Raw genomic sequence first — 23,381 nt, 5'->3', positions numbered from 1 at the left:
ATGATGCAACTCCAGCAATGTATCCTTTCATATTGGCTAGTCCCATGTGAAAGGGCCTGCGTCAGTTTTACGCCTGCTGTGAGGCAGGCACAAGAAAAGTGACGCAGTGAAATCTCATAGATTTTACTGTGTCACTTCTACGACCCTTTCTTGCGTCAATATGCCCCCTTTGCATATATTACACCTGGCGCAGGTATAATGTGGCGCAGGTGTTACAAAAGTGACGCAACTCCAGCAATGCATCCTTTCACATGGGGCCAGCCCCATGTGAAAGGGCTTGCGTCAGTCTTACGCCTGCTGTAAGGCTGGCGCAAGATTTTGACGCAACGGTGTCCTAAAATTGACGTAGTGAAATCTCATAGATTTCACTGCGTCACTTCTACGACCCTTTCTTGCGTCAATACGCCCCCTTTGCATACATTACACCTGGAGCAGGTATAAAGTGGGGCAGGGGTTTACAAAGTGACGCATTTACCTAGATGCGTCACTTTGTAAATATGACTCAACAAGGTGCATTTTTTACACCACTGGGGCGTATCAATAGTGACGCACCTGTGGCGTAAAAGTGATGGATGGCCTCATAAATGAGGCCTTCAGTCTTCTACTCATGAGTCATATTTATTGTATGACGCATTATGTCGCAAGGAGTTACAGATACGTCAGTATTTCTGACGTACCTGTAAGCGCAAAAGTGATGCATTGCTGGAGTGTGCCACAAAAGTGACGCAACTCAAGCAATGCATCCTTTCACATGGTGCCAGCCCCATGTGAAAGGGCTTGCATCAGTCTTACGCCTGCTGTGAGGCATGTGCAAGACTTTGACGCAACGGTGTCGTAAAAGTGACGCAGTGAAATCTCATAGATTTCACTGCGTCAGTTCTACGACCCTTTCTTGCGTCAATACGCCCCCTTTCCATACATTACACCTGGCGCAGGTATAATGTGGCGTAGGGGTTTACAAAGTGACGCATCTACCTAGATGCGTCACTTTGTAAATATGACTCAACAAGGTGCATTTTTTACACCACTGGTACGTCACAAAAAGTGACGCACCGGCAGCGTAAAAGTGACGCGTGGCCTAATAAATGTGGCCTTCAGTCTTCTACTCTAACTTTTTTTTTCACTTTCTCTGTTTCTTCACTGCCTTACTCACCTTGTCTTACACTCAATTGACATGATCCAGTCTGTATCTCCACTCTTTCCTAAAAATCACTGCTCTTTTCTTACCCTTCCACACCACCGTTCTTTTACTATATTTTCTTCACTTATCCACATTCCCCATGTTCACTCTCCTTCTCCTCACTCTCGTTCCCCACACTCACCTTCTTTCAGTCTCCCTTCTTCACTTCCCTTCCCCTCTCATCCCTTTCTTTGCTTTCTCACTCATTTTCCTCTCTTCTCTCACTGCAGTCCACTTCAGTTACTCTTTTTCATTTTTTTAAGAATACAGCTCTTTGATGAGAATTGGAGGAAGTTCTGAAAAGAACCTTTTTTTTCTTCTTTTTTCCTTTTTTTTCAACAGAAACAAAAACAGGGAATTGGAAACTGCTCAACAGGAGCAAAGAAAAATAACCAAAATAAGGACTGGGGTTGGCAGCGGTGGTTGTCTATTGCTCGAACCATGAGCATTACACTTTGTTCCCCATAACAAAGTAGCTGATCACATTTTTTGCATTTAATTACGGCTTCATTAAATGCAGGCTGATTGTTAGGGATAAGCTCTTCTGGTCGCCCCCTCACCGATGTAATTGGTCCTCCAGTTGAAGTAGAGGCACCTTCCCTGGGAGCCTCTTGTGCCAGAGATCTAACACTCTCCCGGGCAAAGTTCAGGGGGTGCCTCCTCTCGACGTGGCGAATCATAGTCAAGTTCCCAAATGAATATTTTTTGGTGGGGTCACCCTGTGAGAGGACAGTATGACAAAACTGGCAGTCCACCTTTCAATCAATCAATCAATCAATCAAAGCATTTATATAGCGCACTACTCACCCAGAGGGTCTCAAGGCGCTAGGGGAGGGGGGGTCCGCTACTGCTCGAACAGCCAGGTCTTGAGCTGCTTCCTGAAGGCAAGGTGGTCCTGGGTCAGGCGGAGGTGGGTCGGGAGGGAGTTCCAAGTCTTGGCGGCCAGGTAGGAGAAGGACCTTCCTCCTGTGGTGGCTTTTCAGATGCGGGGGACGGCGGCGAGGGCGTGGCCAGTTGATCGAAGCTGGCGTGTGGGAGCGTAGAAGTTGAGGCGGCTGTTGAGGTATCCTGGGCCTTGGTTGTGTAGGGCTTTGTGTGCGTGGGTGAGGAGACGGAAGGTGATTCTCTTGTTGACCGGGAGCCAGTGCAGATCCCTCAGGTGTCCGGAGATGTGGCTGCGACGGGGGATGTCCAGGATGAGTCGTGCTGAGGCGTTCTGAATCCGCTGGAGTCTCTTCTGGAGTTTGGCGGTGGTTCCGGCGTAGAGGGAATTGCCATAGTCCAGACGGCTGGTGACGAGGGCCTGGGTGACCGTCTTCCTGGTCTCAGGGGGATCCACCGGAAGATCTTACGTAGCATGCGCAGGATGTTGAAGCAGGACGAGGAGACGGCGTTGACTTGTCTGGTCATGGAGAGGGAGGAGTCCAGGATGAAGCCCAGGTTGCATGCGTGGTCTGTTGGTTTGGGTGCGCTGCCCAGGGCGGGGGGCCACCAGGAGTCATCCAAGGCGGAGGGTGAAGATCCCAGGATGAGGACTTCCGTCTTATCCGAGTTCAGTTTCAGGCGGCTGTTCGTCATCCACTTGGCTACGTCTGTCATCCCTTCATGTAGGTTGGCTCTGGCGGTGGCGGGGTCGTTGGTGAGGGAGAGGATCAGCTGGGTGTCGTCGGCGTAGGAGATGATGTTGAGGTTGTGTTGGCGTGCGATGGCAGCAAGGGGGCTCATGTAGACGTTGAAGAGGGTTGGGCTGAGCGAGGAGCCTTGAGGAACGCCGCAGATGACTTTGGTGGCTTCTGATCTGAACAGGGGGAGGCGGACTCTCTGTGTCCTTCCGGCGAGGAACAAGATGATCCATTCCAGTGCCTTCTCCTGGATTTCGACATTGCTGAGGCGCCGCACTAGGGTACGGTGGCAGACAGTGTCGAAGGCCGGGGAGAGGTCTAGGAAGATGAGGGCCGCTGTTTCTCTGTTGTCGAGCAGGGCTCGGATGTCATCAGTGGCTGCGATCAGGGCGGTCTCGGTGCTGTGGTTGGCCCGGAAGCCAGACTGCGAGAGGTCGAGTGATCCGTTCGTCTCGAGGAAGGCGGCCAGCTGCTTGTTGACGGTCTTCTCAATGACTTTTGCAGGAAACGGGAGCAGCGAGATGGAGCAGTAGTTCTTGAGGTCGGTGGGATCGGCAGATGGCTTCTTTAGTAGAGCGCTGAGTTCGGTGTGCTTCCAGCTCTCCGGGAAGGTAGTGGTGTCGAAGGAGGTGCTGATGATGTCCCGCAGGAGGGGTGCGATGACAGCGTCGGCCTTGTTGAAGACGTGGTGAGGGCAGGGGTCGGTCTGAGATCCGGAGTGGATGGAGTTCATTGTGCGGATGGTGTCTTCGGTGCTGATCGGGGTCCAGGCGCGGAGGGTGGTGGTGGGGGGGCGGTGGTTCGGTCGTGGCGTGCGTCGGTTGAATGCTGAAGCTGTTGTGTATGTCCGCGATCTTGTTGTGGAAGTAGGAGGCGAGGGAGTTGCAGAGGTCTTGCAAAGGGGTGATGTCGTTGTTTCCGGCATTGGGGTTGGAGAGCTCTTTAACGATGTTGAAGAGTTCCTTGCTGTTGTGTGCGTTGTTGTCCAGTCGTTCCTTAAATGCTGTTTTCTTGGTGGCGTGGATCAGTTGGTGGTGTTTTCGGGTGGCGAGCTTGAGGGCAGTCATGTTGTTCGGTGTTGGGTCTCTGCGCCAGCCTTTCTCGAGTGCTCGGCAGTTCTTCTTGGAGCTCTTGAGTTTGTCGGTAAACCATGGGGCTTTCTTGCTGCCGGGTCTGCTAGGCGGGGTCTTCAGAGGGGTGAGGTCGTCTGCACAGTTGCTGATCCACTTTGCGAGGTTGTTGGCCGCCTGGCTTGGGTTCGTTGCGCTGGTGGGAGGGTTCATGCTCAGGGACGTCGTGAACTGGTCGGCTGTGATCTTGTTCCAGCTTCTGCGTGCAACCTGTTGCTGGTGGTGGTGGATCGTGGTCCTTCTGAAGCTGAAGTGGACGCAGCTGTGGTCCGTCCAGTGGAGTCCGGTGGCATGCCTGAAGGTGATGTCCTTGCTGGATGAGAACACGGGGTCGAGTGTGTGTCCGGCGTAGTGGGTGGTCACCAGCTGCTTGAGACCGAGGTTGGCGAGGTTGTCCAGCAGGGTGGTGGTGTTGCGGTCGTTGTTGTTCTCCAGGTGGAAGTTGAGGTCCCCGAGGAGGATGTAGTCAGCGGAGAGGAGGGCGTGCGGGCTGATGAAGTCGGCAATGTCTTCGCTGAATTGTGTGCGTGGTCCCTGGGGTCTGTAGATGAGGGTGCCTCTGAAGGTGGTCTTGGGGTTGATGTGGATCTGGAAGTGCAGGTGTTCTGCGGGTGCGAGGGTGTCATCGGTGTTGGTCATGATGCGGATGGTGTTCCTGTGGATGATGGCGAGGCCTCCTCCTGTCTGGTTGACGCGGTCCCTCCGGATGATCTTGTAGCCGTCCGGGATGGCGATGGCGATGTCGGGCGCTGAGGAGGCGTTCATCCAGGTTTCCGTGAGGAAGGCGACGTCTGGGGCTGTGGTGTCGAGCAGGTTCCAGAGCTCGTTGGCGTGTCTGTGGATGGAGCGGGTGTTGAGCAGGATGCACTTGGTGGTTTCTGCTGGTGCTCGGCTTGGTGGGTGCTGGTGTAGTGCAGGTCCAGGTGCAGGTGAACTTGCAGGAGTGGCAGCAGAAAGGTCCGTGGGTGCGTCTCGGGGTGGCTCGATAGCAGCCCAGGATTCGCCGGCGTTGAGTGCGTAGAGTTTGGGGGCATCGTAGGTCCGGCGGGTGGGCTGGTGTCTGCAGGAGCCAGGGGTCCTGGCACTGGGCGCGGTCCAGGCGCGGACGGGCGCAGACGGGCTTACCTTTGGCACACTTTCGGCGCTCAGTCGGCGCTCCCGCTGCGCGCGTCCACTGCATGGTCGCTCTGGGGGCGTCATAAGTAGGGGGATGGGAGGGCGGGTCAGCTGGGTTGGCGGGAGCGGGGCGGCCAATGGGCTGGTGGTGGGCGGGGCCGCAGGGGGTCAGCGGCAGGAAAAACTGGTGGCCGGGCGGCTCAGCTGTGGCTGGGTCGCTCAGTGCAGGGAGGGCAGCGGCAGCAGGAGCAGGTGGGCGGGAGTCCTCAGCAGGATCGTCAGGTGTCGGCAGGAACAAGGGGGTGACCCGGCCTACTGAAAGGTGCAGTGGTCACTCCCGAGCACACCCGGCGATCCCCTTAAGTAGGGGGACGGGAGGGCGGGTCAGCTGAGTTGGCGGGAGCGGGCGGCCAATGGGCTGGTGGTGGGCGGGGCCACAGGGGGTCAGCGGTGGGAAAAACTGGCGGCCGAGCGGCTCAGCTGTGGCTGGGTTGCTCGGGTGCAGGGAGGGCAACGGCGGCAGGAGCAGGTGGGCGGAAGTCCTCAGCAGGATCGTCAGGTGGCGGCAGGAAAAAGGGGGTGACCCGGCCTACTGAAAGGCGCAGTGGTCACCTTTGGAGCATTTACTTTTTTTTGATCATGTGGAATGGAAAAAAACTTCCATATGAAGTGTTCTTTTACCCGGGGTGGAGGAACCTCTTCATCAATAAATGTAACTCTGTCATCATCACTGCTGGATGTTCTGGCAGCCATGGTAATCCACGAAAGATCCAAGAGCAAAAAACAGGTCTTTCAGTCACAAAAGTGAAGGAAGAAGTGAAGGAAATGGGTGGGGATTTCATTCTTTGTAAAAAAAACTGTTAGCAACCAATGAAAAGAGTTATTTTAAGGTCAAATGACTTGACGCGCTTATGCTGAGCGCACCGGAGCGCTTCGGGGGCGCTGACGCGCCTGAGTGACGTTTTGATAGATTTATGGAAATGGAAATTCATTTTCATTTCGTAAATTAAAAATATTGCTTTTATAAGTATGGTACTAAATGTCTTGCGTTATTATTTACTTTTCATACATATTTTTTTTAACAAACGCAGAAATAGCGCTCTTGGTGCGCTCTCGGGAGAGCTTACCGGTGCGCGCACCCTGAACGCCCCAGGAAAAAATGAGAAAAAAGAAAAGAAAACATTGGAAACATAATATTTAAAAATTAAATTATTAATAATTAATACTTACACAAAACAGCAAATAAAAAAATAAAAAATCGTAGGTTACAAACTCGATATAGGAAGGAATTAGCTTTAAAAAATCTTTGAAATTCAGTGAAAAAAACAGAGGTTTAACAATCCTTATAGTTAGGAATTAGCATTTAAAAAACCATTGAAATTCACAAAAAAAACATAGGTTTCATATCAGTTATAGTTAGCTTGACATTTTATTCATATAAAACCATTGAAATTCCCACGGTATAGTTAGTTGTACTCACTATAACTCGCGCGCCCACAATCCACTGCTGATGATGTCACATATTACATCATTCATGACATGGCCAGTGACATCACTCATGACATCACTCATGACATCTCAAATGACATCACTGATGACATCACTGATGACATCATCCAGTGAAAGTGTGCCTTTTTGAAAAAAAAATATGTTTTATTGATTGAAGTCCCCTTTGCTGCTTGTGGTCCTTAAGGGCCAACTAGCCTACCCGTTACCTCCAGTAAGCCCAACACAGTGGGATTGCTGAGAGGTGTATACACGCCACAACCCCTTTCTCTTCCACGCTGCAAACAAACCTACTGGTGCGCTATTGGTTGGGGGATGAAGTCTCCTTGCCTCCTGAGGGTCCCAGAGGCCAATTAGCCCTCCTGTTACCTCTAGTAAGCTCCACACAGCTGGATTGCTGAGATTGGTCAGAGGCATTGCCCCCTTTTTACACCACTCTGGAAATGCGCCTCCTGGTGCACTACTGCTTGAGAGATAAAGCCTACTTTAGATCTGAGGTCCTCAGGACACAGGGGAACCTCTTCGCCCCACCAGCAGTGTGCCAAGGGACATGTTTGCAGAGTGGTGTAATAAAAGGCATGGCCCCTGACCACCTCTCAGCAATCCCACTGTGTGGGGCTTACTGGAGGTACCTGGTGGGCTAGTTGGCCCCTAAGGACCCTTACCAACAAAAGGGACTTCATCCAACAACCTAGAATGCACCAGGAGGCACATTTGCAGAGTGGTGCAGAGAGGGGGTGGGGCCTCCGGCAAGTTGCCAGTTTCTTTTTCTTTTTTCTTATTTTAGGATGGGGAGCTGTGAGGCCCCCCTTCTCTTGAGTCTTTTGGGTCCTAGGGACTACACCCCCGTGGCTTAAACCATTTAAAAAAATGTAGGTGGGCACACAAGGCCGATTACGGGTCAGTGGATCCCATCCCCTGGGGCCAGGCCTTTGATTAGTTATTTATTTACAGAGGGTAGAGTGGCTGTGCAGCCCCTGTCCCTGTCATGTGCTTATCTAGGTTCCTGATCGATACTGTGACCTTATGCCCCTATTCGGCTATAAATCCATTTATTCCCTATATTGGCATAACCGTTCAAGTGCGATTTTCTGTAAAGTCATCTCTGGCCTCACACGAGCAGAGCCACAGAGCCACATTCCAGCATGACTCTCTGCTACTTCCTTTGCGACCAATTAGTGCAATGACAGAGCAGCAGTCACTATCTGATATTCCTAGATAACACTCCGAGTTCTTCAACAAGATAAAAACTTAGCAAACCTGGAAATCCCTGCTTGCTATGTTTTGATTAGTAATGGAACTCTAATGAGCAACTGATAGCTGCCACTTCCTAGTGACATCTTTAATTGACGTCTTATGTCCAGCAAACTTGCGTCAAACCCGGCACCTGTCAGGTATAAATATTACCAACGTTGCCTTAAGCAATGAGCGAACATGTTGCTGATGCCAGCTGCCTGCATGACCCCGTGTTGGTAAAAACTAGCACTCTGTCGCTGCAGCCTGCTATCCTGTGGTGGTGAAGCTACTGATTACCATTATCGCCGCTACAGCGCGACCTATGGTGCAGTACGCTTGAGGAGCCGTGCAGCCGTCCTCTGCGAAGACATCCAGCCCAGCTGCCCGCGGACGCTGTCACCCCTCCTTCCTCCAGACGCGCTGAAGAGAGCCGCTGCCTTTCTCGTGCAGAGAAATCCAGTCCCGGCGCTTCCGGTTTACCCTCGCGGGTGACTGGGATATCGAGAGAGACCCCTGAAGGAGATACCAATCCTCCATCATTCTATTCAGAGGTATGGTGTTGACTAAACCCTTAGACGAGAATTCTTGAAACAAACCTTGGCAAAACCAACTTAACTTAAGCTACTTACTTACTCCCCCTTCTCACGTGTTAGGCCTAGGTCAGGCACACTGGGGTAGGCTTAGTTAGAAGCACCAGTTGAGTATGTTAGCCTAATGTATATATGACTGTATATATGTTTTATTACTTTTAAACCATTGTATGGCTAAGAAACCATATCAATGCTTTTACAGTTCTATTTCGCTATTCTTATCTTACTGTACGTACTTTTCATAATAACAGTTACTGCAATTGTGGCAATACATTTCTCTTGTATGAGAAGAAAGACTGTTCAATAAATGTTAACCCTTTATTGATAAACGCCCGTCTCTCTATTCTCTACATACTGTGAAAGTAAACTGCACTAGACTGACTGAGTGAAATCTGTGTCTATTGTTTCACACGACCCTAGAGATCGACTCTTGATCTGAGGAGCAAAGTTGTCATGTTGCACGGTTGTTGGAAAGCTGAATCCCTTCTTGTCTGTGCCAAGGAAGCTGATCACTTCCTATGCAGAGAAGAAAGTTTCCAGTGACCTCTGAGCTAGTTGGTAACACAACCCAATTAAGTTTAGCATAGTCAGTGGAGGCCTGGAATATAAGCAGTTCCACGTCGATACTACTGTTTATGTTATTCCAATGCGCAGGGCCTAGTGGGAAACTAGGAACTACACTACATGGCGCCCTAACGTTTGGTAAGGCGATAAACTAACGCAAGACTTGTACAGTAACTCAGTCGTGCATATTTCACACCCCTTTCTCCCGTAAATACTCCAATAGACGTCTGGAGTGGGTGAAAGGTTAAAATCCGCCCGACCTTAGTAGGAAGAGATTCCTATGTAAAGCTCTGGTTTATTCAACGTTGAAGGATACAGTGTTCCAAAATATTGTGCATCTAATCTTTGTCTCCTTGGAGACCTACTCTGCAAAAACTGCATTTTCAAAATGTCAGACAATGAAGAAGCAGCTAGGCTGGCTTCCATACTAATAGAGGAGGACTCGAGTCTCCTACAGGCAGACCCGGGTGCTATTATCATCCCGGTCCAGTTAAGAAGATCTATAACTTTAAAACTTATAGAAAACGGACTGCCACCTCAAGGTGGTACAGTAATTTTCGTGATAGAGGCTCACGAGTATCGGCAGACAGAGGTATTCTATTCATGGATAAACTTTCCAGCGGTAAACGCTATAACACAAGAGTTTCACTATTACAAAATAGAGGAACCTCCGGATGAGTACGCCCCTTTCGAGGAGGTTGAAATTCCACTTAAATTTCAAGAGCACCTGCTCTGGTTTAATGGCGCCCTAAAACACAATGATCACATAACCAGGCTCGGTCCACTAGGTAGACCAGGAGCCACGTGGCCGGTTCTAGCCAGCTACACACCACATCCTGACATTATAAGAATGTCTAGAGAAGAGCTGTTAGCACAGCTAAACACATTAATAAAAATACATAGGCAATTAGTCCAATATGTAATACGGACTGCAACAGTCCAGCCAGCTGTTAATACACCACAGCTGACCCCTCATCAGGGGAACACAAATAAAATTACACCACAGAACATACAGTCATGTCTTGGTAAAACACCCGTAAAACGGGAACAAATTCCTTTCTGGTTAGCCCAGAAAATCACTCAAATAGAGGCAGTATTTCCTGATACTACCCCTATTGAGAAACACAGGATCTTGACCATCTGCCTTCCTATGGGAATCGCACCACACGTGGAGGACTGCGACACTTGGGGTACAGTCTTTGCTTCCATTTACACAAAAACACACGGTGTTCCGTCTATGGCGGTAATACCAGACGTGCTAAAACAGATTCAAAATGAATTCGGTCCAGAACCAGCTTTAAATCTAGGTATGAAATTACTGAAAGACTTCAAGCAGGTCACGGCTATATTATTAGCCAATGTAAAGGGAGAAGCAGCATCTGTGGCGATTCGCCAGAAGTTGAGGGAAACAGATATAAAAGATCCTGTTGAGCTTGCCAAAATCATAGAAAAATGCTATGAAGAATTAGGTAGAGACAGCTTGGGTGGGAAACCAGTTAAGCCCCAACTGCTCGAAAATCCAGAAAAATTATTTATTAAAAATAATTTAAACACTCCTAAAAAGAGCTGGGATGGAAATAAACAATCCAGTCCCAAGGAAAAAGTTTTCCAGTCCAGAGGAAGGTCTCCTCGACGGAGGGAAAGAACTCCGACTCGAGAACGCCAGTCTCCCCAACGGGAGCCCTCTGAGAAAAGATATAACCTTAGAAATAGGGATAATATAAAAAAACCTGATAGATATCAAAGTATTGATACACGTCCCTCTCGATCTCTTCCACAGAATTCGGAAAGAAGAGGACGGTCAGACCCAGGAGAGCACACCAAGTCCAAAGACAAGGAACCTGCTCAAAATAAGAAATCTCAATTTCAGAAAAAGAAGGTAGCCAGTATTAGAGTAATCAACCATGCCGAGAATACTGAGGACACAGTTGAAAAACGGGGAGTGGGCATTGACAATGTTGGACAGTGCAGCAGAGATCAGTATAGCGCGCAAGATCTTGATGAGTCATCTGGAGACAGTGGACACGAATGAATACATTCAGGTTGAAACTGCCGACGCCAGACTTAGCGAGCCCCATAAAATATACGAAATAACATTGCGTATAGAGGGTGATAAGACTAGGAAAATTAAGGGTCTATTTTGGGATAAGCTCTCAAAAGGCTATGATATTCTGTTAGCTGAAAAAGATTGGCCCCCGGAGTTTGTCAGGGAGTGCCCTCGTGGCGAAGAAGTGATTATGCCTGCCTTCTCGAATCACATACCGATTCACAAAAAATACACATATGCAAGGAAATGGGCTGTAGCCCAGGCACCTGCATTGTATAAAAATCATGTAGGATGGGATGAGGATTCTACACCTCACAAAATCCAACTAAAAAGTGAACCAACTGCCCAACGGCAGTATCCCATAAAGCAAGAAGCTAAAAAACAAGTCAGGGAGATCTTAGATCAACTTGAGTACCAGGGGGTGATTGAAACATGCACCTCTCAAATGAACAATCCTTTGTTTCCTGTCTCCAAGCCAGACAATTCATATCGTCTAGTTTTGGACTACAGACACCTTAATACATGTTGCAAAACTTTTGCAGTACAAAACTCGCATAGTGCAGCACTAATGAATAACATAGTTAGGAAAAAATACAAAACGACATTAGACATTTCTAATGGTTTCTTTTGTCAAAACATTGCACCAGAAAGCAGATACTTGACCGCTTTCTCCGCATTTGGGTCACAGAAAAAATTCTGTCGACTCCCACAGGGGTTCAAGAACAGCCCAGGACTATTCTCAGCTAGGGTAACAGAGTTACTACAAATCTATGATGATGAAGCATTGTCTTACGTAGATGATATTTATCTCACAGACGACGACTTGGATACTCACTTGAAAAGAGTGAACACCATTATACTTGGGTTCGCAGCAGAGGGTTACAAATTCAACTTTAAAAAGTCCCGAATTGCCCATCTGACAGTACTATTTTTAGGGTACGAATTATCAAGTGAAGGGAAAAGCCTAGCGGACAACTTCTTAGAGAAGTGCGCTGTACTCCAAGCTCCAAAAACGCTGAAGAATTTACAATCAATACTAGGTTTTCTGAATTTCGGAAGAACTTACATTCTAAATTACGCAGAAAGGGTTAAACCTCTCTACGAACTAATTAAACCTGATTTAAAACAAATCAATTGGACTCAAAAACACACAGAAATTTTGAGATCACTGCAAACAGACATGTTAGCAAAAACTAAATTAGATACACGTGACAACACGATCGATCTTGTAATCCGAGTCATCCCAGGAAGATGCGGATTCACGTACCTGACCTCTAATGAGGGAGAAAAGGTACCAATTTCAATTAAGTCTCACTTGTACACACAAGCAGAAAAAACATTCAGTCGCACAGAAAGAACTGTGAACGCAGTGCAAATCGCATTAGCAAATGAACGAGAACTAGCACACGGCAAACGGATTAATATCCTTACAGCGGAATCCGCCTTCGAGGCGCTATTCAGCCCAGTAAACCTGCCTACAGTGTCACTGGATCCAAAATGGATACAGTATATAGATTCTCTAGGAGCGGAAGACGTGAAATACTATTTCGCCCCGCAATACGAAGAACTGAATGATTTAGAATATGAAGAAGAATATCCTCTGCCAATCGAAATCCTGCCTCTCCCACTATATGCCTGTATAATCTATACAGATAGCTTTGTACAGCATTTTAATGTAGAGAGTAAATCCTACAATGCAGCATGTGCGATCATTAAAGGTCGTTGGCTGTGCGGTAAATTCAGACCGAAAGTAACAAAAACTGAATCTGTAAGAAACTGTTCGGTTCAAAGAACTGAAATCAGATCTTTAAAGATGGCGCTCGAAAATGCAGAACGCGAATTCCCCACACTTATAGTGTGCGATTCTCATTTTTGCGTCAATTCTTACAACAACAAACTGCAGAGTTGGATCGAATACGACTACAAAGATGACACAGGTGCCACAATAAAGCATAAAAAGCTCTGGAACGAGGTAGCTCTTTTACACAAAGAACTACAAAAGACTCACGTGATTCACGCACAGAGTCTTCAACGTGATGGCGTTCACGTTGCAGGGAATTCATTGGCTAATACAGCCACCGCGGAAGCAACTAACCCGGCTTCCGTAGCCACAAAAAAGCGTACAGATAAGTATATAGACGGGGAAACCATGCTAGCAGTAAAAACGACCGTAAAAGGCGACTGTGCAGCACTACCCGTAAACTATCCACTCAAGTATGCATACATAATCGATGCAAACTCCGTTCCTTTTGCTCGAATCCCTGGAGTGGGGGATAGAGTAATTCCAAACATGAACAGGAGAATATTTTTAATAGCAGACGCACACATGGGTTTGGGTCTTAGGCACAGAGAGATCAAGGAATCACTGACTGAATTACAATCAGTATTCTGGTGGCCGGGAATGAGTGTAGAACACCAACTATATGCAAACAACTGTGAAAACTGTAATAGGGATCGCAGTAGCGAACCTTGCTACCGGCTACCAGTCAGAAAGAGCGTAACGCTGCCTACACCCCATCCTGCGTCCTATTAACAGTTAAGACGAAAAGCACTTAAAATAATGAGGCCACCAGCGCTCGGCTGACGCTAGAACTGTTATAAAAGATTAGCGAGTCCATATCGGCACATACGCAATTACCACGTTCCATTCTGACCAGGGTCCTGCTTTCAGCTCTCGAGCCTATAGGAGGGCCATGGCTAGCATGGGAATTGGGTTGTGGTATTCTTGTCAGTCATACCCCGGGAGGGAATAGTGTGATAGAAAGAAAAAACCGGGACATAAAGCAATCTATAACAGCGAAGGTATTAGGTTCAGGTGCTGGGTGGGTCAAACATTTAATAAGTGTCCAGACTAGTCTTAACAACATGCCAAGAAATTCTCTAAAAGGTTTCAGCCCATACGAACTATTGTTCGGAATTAGAATGAACGTTCAGGACCTCGATAGTCAGATGTCAGTGGTACAAGAAGAAACAAAGCAGTTTGAAGTAAAAGACCGTTTGGCTGTTTTACAGGAACTGAATGAAACAAGAAAATCATTAAGCAACATAAAGTTAAAGCAACAGCCAAATACCACTGACGAGGCACCACCCGCAACAGCCCCAGCAAGGACTGTCTGGATTCCAAAGATTGGGGATCTAGTCAGAGAAAAGATCGCGGTTAAGAAGGAATTTGGGCCTTCTTACAGAAAAGCAGTACCTGTCTTAGCAGTCACCGGAACAAGATCAGTTGTGCTACCGCCCCTTGCTGGTAAAAAGGAGAACAGAGTCGTGTCCATCGACCTGGTAAAACCACAAGCATGTGGCCTATAATCAACAGTAGGCCCAGTGGACTCCCAAGAAACAACAGAATACCCAAACTTGCAACAATCCAAGAGGTTCAAACTGAAAGACTAATCACATTCGATCAGCCTGCAGTGCACAATGAAGGACTATGCAATAATGCCATGGAACTCGTGCCTCTTGAAACACAGATTGAAACAGTTCGTCAAGAAACAACACCAGTCTACAATGATGTGGCATCAGAAAGTGCTACCGAGAGACAGATTGAAAGAACAATCCCATCAATTGACAGAACTGCCTCTGGTTATTTCATCAACTTCGACAACTTCTCTGAAGATTTAAATGACCCGGAAGTGATGCCAGAAACAAAGAAGTATTCTAAAGAAAATACAACAGGACTCCTTCAACAAATCAAAGAACTATATCTGGATTCACCGTTGATTGAGCATTGGATCATCTCAGGGGTATTCATACTCCTACTATGCCTAATTTTAGTTTTAATTTTAGGAAGGTTCATTACAATTGAATGGACACAGCAAGTCAGAACATCAACCTAGTCCTGAAACCACACAGATCATCCCACGTGAAGAAAAGAGAACTGTCAACAGTAAATGTCACAGCAATTCCAATACCTGGTGGGGTAGTATGGGAGAAAACAGACTATGAGATCTATGGTCCGGTCGAAATCCTGAAGTATCCTCATCAACTAAAGGTTTCCTTAAGTGACTTTGTGACACCAAGTACATTCTCTGATGATTGGGACTTTAACAGTATTAATGACATGATGTCTGATTTAGTAATGTCAGCTAGATTCACAGATCATGATTATTTACAAGGTTCATCTAGTTATGAGCAGTTATTCTGTTATACCCACTATGGGGATCATTACTTGCATAAATCTGCACAGCCTAGAAATGTTTTTATGTATAATCAATGGGAACATTGTGCTACACCACCTAAAAGCAGTTCTAAAGCATTTTTGGAGAAATTCAAATACTTCTCAGGGTTTAACACCAGTGATGCAGAAACGTTTTATTACAAACTGTTAGATAAAACAGGAATGAAAACAATGCTGACAAATTCAAAATTGATATATTCAGAAGCATTTTATGACAAAATGATGACATTTGGTTTTGATTATTGGAAAAATAATATTGAAACGAAATCAATTTGGGGTACAAAAGATTGGCAGGTGCAAGGCATGGAAGCACTGTTTAGAACCTGCATGATACCAGAACAAATGTTATTTTTAAATGACACTGTACACCAAACATCTTGTCTTGGCCTAGCTAAGAACAAAGAAATGAAAACACCGTCTATACCAAAGCCAATAGCTGAGAATACAACTGCAGATAATGAGTTAGACGTGTCACACATTTTACATTTCAACAGAACACATCCTGATTGGAAAAAGTGGTTAATCTGGCCTACAGACACAAATAGCTGTCAAGATAGATTCCTGAATAAAACACAGGGTTTAAAAATGACCAGATTAGACCCTAGATATTCCCAGAGACAACATCCAGGAATTATAACCACATACAGTGTAGGTAAACTCTGCCTAGAATGGCTAACTTCATCCACACTGGCTGAAATTAAGCAACACTTGTCTTTATTAAAAGATGGTGCTGATTTGCGCGATTTCATTCTTGGACCACGCAAACAGCGTCAAAAGCGTTTCATAGCGACCAGCATCTATGCTGCTTACAACGAGGCTTGGAAAGTAAAGCAAATTGAAACTGCTGAAAAGATACGAGAAATTGATCGTATTAATTTGGAAAAATCACTTTCTGTGGTAGACAATGGGTTAATGACTCTGTCTTCCAGAATATATTCTTTGGACAATATTGTATCCTCTGCCTTTGATGTGATAGACAGAGATTTGCTAATGTTACAACATGGCCAGTCTCAATTACGCTCTATTATAGAATTAGGCTGGACGCTGCAAAATCTTCGTTCAGGCTATGTGCCTTGGCGTCTGATAAACACAACGTCATTATTTTCCATTCTTAACCTTACTGATAAACAGATCAGTTTGGCACAGAAAGGAGCAGACTATACAATTTTGAGCATCGAGAAACTCGAGAGATTATCATTGACAATGTCAGAGAGCCCTGTCATTGAATGGATAATACACGGAATTATCACAATTCCGATAACAACTTTCCGATTTCATAAATGCCTTGAATACATACCTGCTGGCCAGTATGAACAATTGGGTAAGGGATATGTTAAATCCGAATGGAAATTACCATACACTCATTCTTGCTATAGTGACAGCGACAAAAATGTATTTCTTAGTGGTGACAACTGTAAACACTCACTAAGCGGTATACTTTTGTGTCAGGGTATTAATTTACACGGAGCATGTGATGGCAATTCAAACAACCTTTCATGCCACCAGCTAGTCACACCTGCAACTCAGATAGAGCCCTTCTTTATGCAACTCGCAAACGGGAGTTACATTCTAAGAACGGATCACAGGTGCTGTGGCCTCGCGCCCGGACTAAGTTATCTAGTAGAAGTAACGTCCATGGTCAAATGTTGTATGCAAGCATTGTTCCCGAGCGGGCCTCCAGACACAGTGACTCCCCTCTGGCCTCGTCTGAATCTCTATTCTATACGAATTGATACATTAAGCAAAATGAAATCTGTGCTTTTACAGACACCAGTGCCTATAACGTCATCTAAAGAGACGTATGATCTTCTAGTCGCAAGGACGGCTACTGAGGTCCATGACCTTTTATCAACAAATTGCCCCGTGCATTTCGTACAAATACTCGACCAACTCCTTAACATGTCTAGTGCTACAAGCATCCCAGGCATATTTAAGACAGTCTTTACGGGACTGCTAACACCCTTCCAGGCAATTTTGGGAATCTTTCCTAATTTTGTGCACTCCATCTTTGGTGGTATTCCACTATTTTTTGGACTCATCGCAGGGATTCTATTTTTGACCCTTCTGCTACGTTATGGCAAGCCTCGGCTCAGACATAGCTCCCATGGGAATGGAAGAAACAATCCTAGCAATGCGCTACAGGGACAGGATAACTAACGTCCTCGGATTGGCCAGGCTGAGAGATCTAAACATGACCTGGTTCCTTTCATTCAGACCGATATGGCAAAATTGCATTTTACCTGTGCTACGGTGTATGCTTTGCGGCGATGAATGCGTGTTGGACATCTGTCTTTCACTTCCATCAGCAGTACCAACGGACGTCGATACTTTGCTAAGTCCAATAACGGCTCATGCATTGTGTTGTCCCCAGCGGCTACCAATCCTGATGACGGCATTCGTGGAGACTCCTGTACTACAGCCAAGTGGTAACAGTGGAGCGAGTGACAAAAGCAACATCATCCAGGTACAACGTTCTGTGAGCATTGCTGATCCTGCCTTCGATGACAGCAATCATTCTCACACCTGCCAAGTTTCAGCGCTATCTAATTTGGTTGAACTATCACCTGATTTTGTAGACCAATTCTTTGCGAGCCTGTCTGATACGATGTTCTCACCCACAGAGAAACAATAACTTTGAATAGCTTTCCGACACACGGCGTTCCCATGAACTCTGAATTCGGCCTTCAGTTTTGATCAACATAAAACTGCCAGGAGCTTTGGTAAACTGATTTTTCTTTGAATTGGACAATTTTTTAATATTGACCCTTTCCTTTTGGCACGAACAATTCTTTGCTTAACGTAAAAACTATTCTTAGAGAACAGAAGCTTCACACTTCTATTTCTAAAAAACACATCTAGAGACATAACGACATAACACCAGCCTCTAGCACACATATTATTACAATGCATTTTTATGTGATGATTTATCTCGCATTTCTTCTGTCAGAGATACTTCATGTGTAATTCTTTATGCATAATCGTTCATTGATTTCATATGCAATACCTTTTGAATGGTTACTATGCTTTAAAAAAACGTACAGTACCTAAATTCCATGTATTACAAGTACGCCTATTTCGAATGCATTTATGTATTTTGGGGTGGGCAATGTTACACATACATCTAATTGCTTAGTTTTAGTAATTTTGATGGACATGAATTCGTGGAGTGGGTGTCATGTGCTTATCTAGGTTCCTGATCGATACTGTGACCTTATGCCCCTATTCGGCTATAAATCCATTTATTCCCTATATTGGCATAACCGTTCAAGTGCGATTTTCTGTAAAGTCATCTCTGGCCTCACACGAGCAGAGCCACAGAGCCACATTCCAGCATGACTCTCTGCTACTTCCTTTGCGACCAATTAGTGCAATGACAGAGCAGCAGTCACTATCTGATATTCCTAGATAACACTCCGAGTTCTTCAACAAGATAAAAACTTAGCAAACCTGGAAATCCCCGCTTGCTATGTTTTGATTAGTAATGGAACTCTAATGAGCAACTGATAGCTGCCACTTCCTAGTGACATCTTTAATTGACGTCTTATGTCCAGCAAACTTGCGTCAAACCCGGCACCTGTCAGGTATAAATATTACCAACGTTGCCTTAAGCAATGAGCGAACATGTTGCTGATGCCAGCTGCCTGCATGACCCCGTGTTGGTAAAAACTAGCACTCTGTCGCTGCAGCCTGCTATCCTGTGGTGGTGAAGCTACTGATTACCATTATCGCCGCTACAGCGCGACCTATGGTGCAGTACGCTTGAGGAGCCGTGCAGCCGTCCTCTGCGAAGACATCCAGCCCAGCTGCCCGCGGACGCTGTCACCCCTCCTTCCTCCAGACGCGCTGAAGAGAGCCGCTGCCTTTCTCGTGCAGAGAAATCCAGTCCCGGCGCTTCCGGTTTACCCTCGCGGGTGACTGGGATATCGAGAGAGACCCCTGAAGGAGATACCAATCCTCCATCATTCTATTCAGAGGTATGGTGTTGACTAAACCCTTAGACGAGAATTCTTGAAACAAACCTTGGCAAAACCAACTTAACTTAAGCTACTTACTTACTCCCCCTTCTCACGTGTTAGGCCTAGGTCAGGCACACTGGGGTAGGCTTAGTTAGAAGCACCAGTTGAGTATGTTAGCCTAATGTATATATGACTGTATATATGTTTTATTACTTTTAAACCATTGTATGGCTAAGAAACCATATCAATGCTTTTACAGTTCTATTTCGCTATTCTTATCTTACTGTACGTACTTTTCATAATAACAGTTACTGCAATTGTGGCAATACATTTCTCTTGTATGAGAAGAAAGACTGTTCAATAAATGTTAACCCTTTATTGATAAACGCCCGTCTCTCTATTCTCTACATACTGTGAAAGTAAACTGCACTAGACTGACTGAGTGAAATCTGTGTCTATTGTTTCACACGACCCTAGAGATCGACTCTTGATCTGAGGAGCAAAGTTGTCATGTTGCACGGTTGTTGGAAAGCTGAATCCCTTCTTGTCTGTGCCAAGGAAGCTGATCACTTCCTATGCAGAGAAGAAAGTTTCCAGTGACCTCTGAGCTAGTTGGTAACACAACCCAATTAAGTTTAGCATAGTCAGTGGAGGCCTGGAATATAAGCAGTTCCACGTCGATACTACTGTTTATGTTATTCCAATGCGCAGGGCCTAGTGGGAAACTAGGAACTACACTACATCCCCAGGCTGATTTCAGCCCAAGGGACCCGATCCAACCGGCCCTGCCCTGCATTTGGGGACCACAGACAGCCCCAATCTCCCCGCGGTTCCTGCCGGCTCCCTACTCCTGCTGGAACCTGCCTTGCTTTTTGGAAAAGGGAGCTGCTAACATGCATCTCCCTTTGCCCAAAAGCAATTCTGCTTTGTTTCATAGAAGTAAAAGCAGGTTTCCTGCTCTCACTTCCATGAAGCAATGCAGTCTTTGCTATAGCAGGGCAGAAGCTGTGCTCCTGCTCTGTCATAGCAAACTTCAATGTCCCAGGGGTGGGCACCCTGGGACATTGCTGGAGCCAATCCTGGCAGGTGGCGGTTCCCAGGGCCATCTAGGGCTCCCTGAGGGGGGCCACGCTGCACCCTCCAATAAGTTTAAAGCCCCAGGGAGGTGGCAGCCCCCGGGGCGGGGATCCACAACAGACCCTGATATTTGCATAAAGTGTGCCCCTGGGAGATGGTGGTCCCCCGGGGCAGTGGAGGGGCTCAAGCCCCCAAAATCTGTTTTTTAAAAAGGCCCCTTAAATTAAGCAGGAGCCGCCCCCACTCATTATACATACATATACTTATACATGGAGGTGGCAGTCCCCAGGGCTGCTGGAGCCCCCGCAGGCCCGATACCTAATTATATGTTTCTCTTGGGACCTGGTCCACGGGGGACTTAAAACAAGCAAAGCACGACAGACAGCGCTTCTTTTTTATTAATTTTCAGCGGGATTCGCAAACCCTACGTGAATACTGCTGATATATATTTTGTGGGAGGCCTAGGGGGTCAGGGAGTTTCTAACATGACTCTTTACTTGTTTGTTGACCTTTTTTCTTGTGACTTAGTTCAACTGAGTCACAAGATGGCTGCCAACACTTTCTGGTTTGAAGTGTTGACAGACAATCAGAATCAAGCTTGTGCTAGAATCCACCGTAGTCACAAGATATATAAAGATATTAAAATATGAATATTTCAGGAACTATTGAACGGATTTACACCACTTAAAATTCTTTCTGAACCAAGAGCTACCTTTTTGACAAAGGTGGTTTAATTCCATTCAGCCGTTCTGGCTGTAGCTTGATGAATCACCCCGAAAATTTTAAAACAGGAGCTGACCAGAGCAGAGCATTAGTTTGGAAATGTTTCATCAAATGGTCTCAAAGATATTCGCAAATCAAAAAATGCTCTTCCTATAGAAACCAGGTCCTAAATATAACTACCTACTGACGCCCGCCAGAAGGTTAATATATATATACATATATCCATAGGTTTCACACACATTATAGTTAGGAATTAGCATTAAAAAAACCTAGCAAATTCATTAAAAAAACCATAGGTTTCATATCAGTTATAGTTAGCTTCACATTTTACTCATACAAAACCATTGAAATTCCCTCGTTATAGTTAGTTGTACTCACTATAACTGGCGCGCCCGCAATGCACTGCTAATGACATCACATATTACATCACTCATGGCATAGTCAGTGACATCACTCATGACAACACTGATGTAAGTTAATCTTACTAAATACATGTATTAGAAATTATTGTTTACATTTGTAAATATCTGTATCACTGTCTCACTTTATCTATAGATGGCTGCTTGGGTTGGTGAGTACCGACATGAGTGTCTCTAGGGGTTATTAGTTTTTTTTTGGAGTATTAATATGAGTGTCTGTATGGTTTGGTGGGGGGATATAGATGAATGAATGAGTGGCTTACTGTTTGTATATGTTTTGAAAACATCATGTGTGCAGGACTTTATGGGTGGAAGAGTGTGTGTATGGGTGTGTTAGTGAGTGAATGACTGTCTCAATCATATCCTTATGAGTAACTACATATGTTTTAAATTAGTATAAGTGAGAATTTATGAATATAGGTAAGTATGTGTGAGAGTGAGAGATTGTAAGAGTTTTTGTATAAACAAGTTTTTGTTCTAATAAGGGATTGTTTTAGTAAAAAAGTATGTGTACGTTTCTGTAGAAGTAATGGTGTATGTATAGCTGTATAAGCAAGTGGATGGTTGTTTTACAATTTATTTGTATGTGTGAGTATGTGTGTGAGTAACTCTAAGGATGAGTGTCGGTGTGTATTACAAAATGCATAGGTGAATGAGTATATATCCTGATTGAGTATGTGTATGAGTAACTATATTGAAATGTTGGTGAATGAGTTAATGCATATGTAGATTTTGCAATTTCTGAATAGGTTGTTGTAACTGGAATTAGTTTCTCCATTGTTTTGAAATTTTGTGATTCTATTTTTGAATGTGTATCAAAACTTATATTACACTGAGAGAGGGTCTGCCATTCTTTCACAAGGATGATGTCATCAGTGATGTCATCAGTGATGTCATTTGAGATGTCATCAGTGATGTAATGAGTGATGTCACTGACTATTTCATGAGTGATGTAATATGTGACGTCATTAGCAGTGCATTGCGGGCGCGCCAGTTATAGTGAGTACAACTAACTATAACGTGGGAATTTCAATGGTTTTGTATGAGTAAAATGTCAAGCTAACTATAACTGATATGAAACCTATGGCTTTTTTTCAAATTAATTTGCTAGGTTTTTTTAATGCTAATTCCTAACTATAACCTGTGTGAAACCTATGGTTTTTTCAGTGAATTTGCAAGGTTTTTTAAATGCAAATTCCTAACTATAACATGTGTGACACCTATGCTTTTTTTTTAGTGAATTTGCAAGGTTTTTTAAATGCTAACCCCTAAATAAAATATGTGTGAAAATGTTAGATTTTTTATGAATATAAATACATCAAAACACTGAAAGTAGTTTTTTTTCTCCTTTCTTTACTGCCCTTCCCTTAGTTTTTCACTCCCCTTAACTCACTCCCCTATTTTTAGTCCCCTTATTTCAGTCACTCTTCAACTCCTCTTTTGTCACTCACCATACTCCCCCATTCGAAACAATGAAAGACACAGTATATTAGGAATATAACTCTTTTTAGAGAATTGAATGAGTTCTGAAAATAACTTTTTTTTTCTTTTGTTGTTTTGTATTTTTTTTTGCATTTTGTTTAAGTTTTATATATTTTTTTGTTTTTTTGAAGAAAATTCAGGAACTGCAACATGGAAACTGTTCAACAAGAACAAAATAAAGGAAAAATATGAACAAATGCATCTCCTTTAAGAGCATTTATGATTCTGAATGCTGCATTCAATTAGATTCATGCTCTGTTCTCCAAAAACAATAAGATCAAAACATTTGCTGCACCGCATATGCGCATGCGCCAAATATGGCTTAAGGTCCATTTCTGCTGTTGCTGGCGATGGAGGCGGAGCTGTAGATGTCCTGGCCACAGCTGGTGGAATGTGCTGGGCCTGAGCTCTTGTGCCTGCTTGGGCATATTGCACAGGGTGCACATTTTTTACATGTCGGATCATAGAATGGATTGAAAAGGAGTATTTTTTGAGAGGGTTTCCCCTTGAAAGAACAGTACCACAAAGGGTACACGTTACTTTAGGGGCATTTACG

The sequence above is a fragment of the Lissotriton vulgaris genome, chromosome 3_1 (assembly GCF_964263255.1).
Source record: "Lissotriton vulgaris chromosome 3_1, aLisVul1.2, whole genome shotgun sequence".
NCBI lineage: Eukaryota > Metazoa > Chordata > Amphibia > Caudata > Salamandridae > Lissotriton > Lissotriton vulgaris.
This window is presented reverse-complemented; position numbering follows the sequence as displayed.